Source organism: Polypterus senegalus, chromosome 15 (genome assembly GCF_016835505.1).
Source record: "Polypterus senegalus isolate Bchr_013 chromosome 15, ASM1683550v1, whole genome shotgun sequence".
Lineage (NCBI taxonomy): Eukaryota > Metazoa > Chordata > Cladistia > Polypteriformes > Polypteridae > Polypterus > Polypterus senegalus.
In genome coordinates, this window is record NC_053168.1 from 124776760 (window position 1) to 124783036 (window position 6277).

Sequence of the window (6277 nt, forward strand, 5' to 3'; positions counted from 1 at the left end):
AGCTGCCTTAACATTGCTCTCCGCTACCAAGATTCTACCAAGAATTGAAAGCTCGGGCCAATCGTGGCCCGTATCGGCTACCAAGAATTGACCATTCACAACCCGTTTCTCCTACCAAGAATTGACCATTCACAGCCCATTTCGGCTACCAAGAATTGGACAATGACGGCTCGCTCGGCTACCAAGAATCGACAAATCACAACTACCAAAACTCTGAGAGGGTGGGCCAACCTCTTGTCAGTTAATGTATTCTGCAAAAGCTTGTTCGAGTCGGCACACAGACGCTTTGCTTTGCGATTTGCGTTGCTTTTTGAACTATCTAAAAATGTTACTCACAAGTGTCGGTTTGTGCAGATATATTTACGTTCACCTACAAATTTTTTGAATGATTTTTTAAAACATTCTTGGTTAAGTTTATTACATTAATTAAATATGCGTGTGCGTGAGCTTTAAAAATAATAATATGAAGTGCTCTATAATTATAAAAATACAAATCATAGAAAGTAATTTTTTTTTTTCTTGACTTTATCTTTGCCAATTTAAAAACTTTTTTTTTTTTAATTCATTGTTTGGGCGAGTTAATTTTTATCTGAAAATGATAAATCAACTATGTGTACATATTTCCTACAAAAGACCCTTGGAAAGTCTTTCTGGCATATAAAGACCAATAATTGTTCATGAATTACAGCAGTAAAAATTATATATATATTGTGTATATATGTACCTATAAAAACAAGAGACCGGTATGCTTTTTTTTAATACTTAACACTAATTTCACAAATCGTTCATATCAAGACCAATATAGAATAATAATAATAATAATAATAATAATAATACTCTATATTAACATTGATGTTATAAATTATGCTTATAAAGTAGACCTACACCTTTAATACTCAGACAATGCTATATATATATAAGTGGTGTGTATGCTGTTTACTAGAACACATATAGTTATTTTGAGCTAAGTATATAAAAATTTCCCTTTGCAATATTTCCAAATATTTATTTTTACCTACTTCAAATTAATTGTCAGCATCAACTAGAATATATTACTTCACAAATGTTATAAATACATACAATTCTCTGATGTTGGACCTTCCCCCAGAGAAGAAAGTACTGTATCAGGAGCTCATTCAGTGTAATAGGAACCATAGCACAGAGAGATGTGTGCACTGCAACAAGTACACGTGTCGTAAATGTAGGAAGGACGGTCCTTGGGTGTGTGGGAACTGTTAATATTTGAATGTGATGATTTTATATTGCACGGAATGGAACTCAGCAGTTCTTAGCATTGCACCATGCAAGCTGTCGTGGGTTGTCGGGGTTGTATGGATTGATTCTGAACACGACTGAGAGAATGAAAAGTGAATAAAAAAAAACCAAAAAACAAAGCTAACCTTTATAAGGATCATAAATTACACCGGCTGTTACAGACTGAAATCAAATGTATGCTTTTATTCTAAAATTGTAAGACTAAGAGCAGTTTACTGAGTAGTGCAGGCAGGGCCGGATTTAGATGAAAAGAGGCCCTAGGCTATTCCACTTATGAGGCCCTTTCACCTCCCATTTTTAAGTTTGTTCAAATTGCTAACAATTTGCATGTAGGCTCCTCTTGATCTTGAGGCCCTAGGCTGAAGCCTAGTTAGCCTATAGGAAAATCCGGCCCTGAGTGCAGGTTCAAACTCTCGACGTTTTGATTCTCAGTCGGCAGCTGAATCTATTGCGCCACGGAGACAATCATAATAAATGGGTGTCAATGTCGCTTGTTAAGGCGGCTTTTTGTTTCTGCAGTTATATTTTTGAATAAAAGCACAACTGTTGTGTTATATTTGTACCTTTTGTGAAAATGTTTCTTTGATATTTGGACTTCAGGCTTCATACATTATATAGTTTATGCCGACATTTTGTCATCTACTACTAGAATATAAAAAACGTTTCTGTTTTAACAATGTGTTTACACAGATTACTGTAGAAACGGAACAGACATGAAATGCGTGTGTTCCAAATAACGATCTATTACTTCCACTCTAAAACTCCACTTCACTCCCAGATACTCAATCAAGGCATAAGCTGAGAGAAGTTCGTATACGTTCTAAGTCGGTCAGGGGATGGAATAGCCGGCTGCTTCTACCTTCTCTTTATCAGCACATTTAGAGGACAAAGGACGCTAGCGGAGAGTTGTGAACAGTTTTAAGAAGCGATTTAAGGTGGGACGGATTTACGAGTTTTTTCGTAGGCTACGGTAATTCTAGTGTTAAGGCAAGGGTGTCACAAGCTTCAGCACTTATTAGGAACTTAGCCCCTTGTTACTTCATGATATGTGTCACGGCCCACCTGCCAAGTTGTTTGCCTGCCTATGGTAAAGTCATCCCTGATGGACGATCGCAAGAATCATGGGAAAGAGGGGTCCTTTCATTGGATTGGCCGGCCCAGAACTGTTTCAGCCGTGGAATGGCCAAATGGGGGAAGGCAGCTTGATGGATGAGGTCTCCAGGACTATAAAAATATCCAAATCTTATTATGTGATATCATCTACTGTTGAATTCTGCTCCGTACTTCTAAAATTTTTATTTTTATGCTGTATTGAGGATTTGTTCTGTTCTGTGTATTGTATTGACCCCCTACTTTTGACACCCACTGCACGCCCAGCCTACCTGGAAAGGGGTCTCTCTTTGAACTGCCTTTCCCAAGGTTTCTTCCATTTTTCCCTATAAGGTTTTTTTTGGAAGTTTTTCCTTGTCTTCTCAGATATTCAAGGCTGAACTTAAATCACTTTGGAATGAAGGGGTTTTCAAAGACTAGGGGCTGGGAGCCTGAGATCAGGGGAAAAAAAGTCTTGATAGATCCCACCAAAACAATGCCACTGTTTATAAATAAATAAATAAATAAAGAAGATGTGACTTGAGGTTACTGAGAGAAACTTTGAATATCATTTGTGTCCTTGCACACTAACAGCAGATGAGTCCTCACTCTGCAATCGCCTTCACTTGTGCTTTGGACTTGGGGGGGACGTCCAGAGTCTGGATTGGCTGGGGACAATGACACTCTAGTGGTGGCCAAGCACCTGGCAATAAAACTGGAATTTACTGGATGGTTTACAGATCATGAGAAGCGATGAAACGGAAAAGTGGATGGATGGGGACTATATCAAAAAACATGTATGCTGTATTTTAAGCAAGTCATTTATTTATTTAAAATAATTTAGAGCTTTGAATGCATACCCAGTGAAGAGTGCCAAGCAACAATGAAATAATTTGAAACAAACCTGAGAAAAAAGCCCTTTTCATAGTGAATGCTACCAAAGGCCTCTTGGCAGGTACACAGATAGACTTCCCATTGTTCATATCGGCTCCAAGTTTTACAGATGGAGGACGGACAGGCAGGTGAAGAGGAGGCAGGAACTGAGCTGTGAGTAAACGGCCAAAGGCTTAGGTGTAGTCTTCTCCAACATGAGAGACTTTTGAAAATGCATCTATTTATTCATTTTGGCCTTCAATCCAAATTGAAACAGCATTTTTAACCACTGAAAATGAATTGTTCCAAAACCACTCTTATGCAAATATAAATCTGAAAAAGTTATTTCTTAAATGTAGTGTGGATAGGAAGGCAAAGCTTTTTGAAAATACGGATAAATGAGAGCCATCAGGCACTGACGAGATTGTAGCATTTCTGTTTGTGCTATCACATATAATGTGGAGATACTGCTTTAAACATTCCTCTGCATTAACCAATCAGTACAACATCTTGAAACACTCAAATATTTTGCTCGGTTTGTTTAGATGAGTCCCAGACTGAATGTACTCCATCTTTGAATTGCTTTTACCTTAAAAAGAAGCCGTATGTCATCGGTCTAGACAAAGGAGTCTCTTTTGGCGATTTCCACAAAATTTCAGCATTTGTGTTTGTGCCATAAATAATCTGACAAGCTACATGGCCAATAGGAAAGAGTTACACAGTGTTTGAAGCTTCCATGTGGCTGGACACATTTTTAAATGAAAGTAATGTTTCAAAATTCACCAATGTCAGCATGGACTAAGACTGAACCAGAAGCAGACCACACTGCCTGCCTCGATTTATTTAATGGACATTTTGTGAATTTTCAATGCAATGTAAGCAGCTGCTTTCTAAACACTTGTGTGTTAGGCTAATGATGATGCCTCTGCGGCTGTGTGTGATTACTGCTAGTCCAGTGTTTGTACCTGCCATTTACTCAGTGGATGGACTGATTTTGGGATCATATACTGAATTACCGTATATACTTGCGTTTAAGTTCTCCTGCGGATAAGTTGGGGCTTGATTTTACCGTAGAGTTTCTGGTATTTTATAATGTTGGTCGACTAAGTCGAATGCAGAAAACTCCCGCTACTGGTTGAACAGATTATGATACGCTAATGGCCACCTAAGGGAGTAACCACGGAGCACACGGCGTTATTTTTCTACGTATTGTGCCTACATGACCACACGGTGATACTTGAACTATTCCAAAGCGACGTTTGCACTGTTTTGTGTATCTCACACCCTCATACACCTTTATCGTAAGAGCATCCCTTATCTATGATGAAGCGTTCAATCAGAAGAAAATATGAAACTGGTTTTAAATAAAAATGTGTTGAAGTGACAAAAGAAATTGGTAACTGCGCTGCTGCAACAAAATTCAGCGTGTTTGAGAAAGTGATGCAAGACTGGATGAGGCAAGAAGATTTTAAAATAAAAAATAAGTGTCGTATTTTCAAACGAGCATGTAAGTCAGAGTCTGATTTTATGATTGATTTTTTATATGCGAGTATATACGGTAGTCTTTCTAGGACACGGTTTCATGTTTCTCTTAAGGTTTCTGCAGCATTGAGGTCAGTTATTACATGTTCCCCATAAGCTTTGTCTCCTTATTCATGCTGTCCACCTGGTTCTTCTTTACAAGATCATAGGGACATTTCAAGTGGTCAGGAGGCTAACTGCTCAATTAATTCTCTTACCACCAACACTGTGTTTCTCTCTAAAATCTGTTACAAAATTGCCCTCTGGTGTCACAAATATGCTTTAAAGTCTACTCAGCTGCTTTTCAGCAGTTCTCTGATTTTGTTTTTTAAATTAAATTTTATATATATATCTTTGTGATGCTGGAAATGACTCCTGAAGGAGAACAAACTGGCACATCTCCGGAACTAACTGTGGCCCGCAAAAGGGGGAAAAAAAATGTTTGGAACTTTTTCAGAACCAAAGTTAAAAATTCATCAAAACAGCAGTTTTTGATTAAAAACATCAACCTGAATATTCAAACTGTGCAAGCACCCATCACTTTACACCAATCACAGCGTAGCCTGTTCCAGAATTACAACATCACAAGTTAGAGGAAAGGCCACTTATTAATTTTTTTTTTTTGACAGAGAAGAGTGACTAGCAGATTCCAAGGACTGCAATATATGAGTTATGAGAGGTGGCCGAAGGAGCTTAAACCAAACAGATATTAGGAGGAGACGTGATTGAAGTGTTTAAAATTACGAAGGGAATTAGTCCAGGGGGTTGAGACGGTGACTTTAAAATGAGTTCATCAAGAATACGGGGACAGTTTTTTTGCATGTGGAACAACTGACCAAGTAGTGCAGAAGACAGTAGGACTCGAGGGACATTCAACACTCAACTTGATGTTAAATTTGGAGAACATAGGTGGATAGGACTGGCGAGCTTTTTTGAGCTGAATGGCCCATTATTTTGTTTTCCCAAATCCTCTTAAAGATAACAGATGGTAAGAACTCAGTTACTGACGCTTTACAATCCGTAATATCAGCCTAACTGGATTCTGGTTTGTCTGTTGGTTAATCACGTGTGAACGCTCCATTTTCAGATCATTCTAACAGTCTGCCCTCATGGAGTTGCGCTCATTTTGCACAAACCTGTGTGGTGGTGTTGCAGCGATCTCCAGCATTACTACAGTACAAGAAAATTCATTTTTAAGAAAAGCAGGATGTAGTAAGGGACCACGACAGCCTTTTAAGAGAGCTCGTCAGGTGCCGTGCGGTGCGCACATCTCTTATCTTGAGGAGCTCCACGCTGTATTCAATCTGCTATAAAATGCTTTCGAAGATTGAAATCTCACATATTTCTTTTCAACATGCGCTTAATGCTCTCATTCACTATAATCTGTATGTTTTTTTTTTAAATTAGACGTTTTACTTTGTAGACATGATAGAAAAACTTCATGTTAAACAGCTGAATGCTCACAGCAAATGCCTGCAGAAACTCGCTCTCCGGGTCCACCTGAATGTGAAATTCGCTT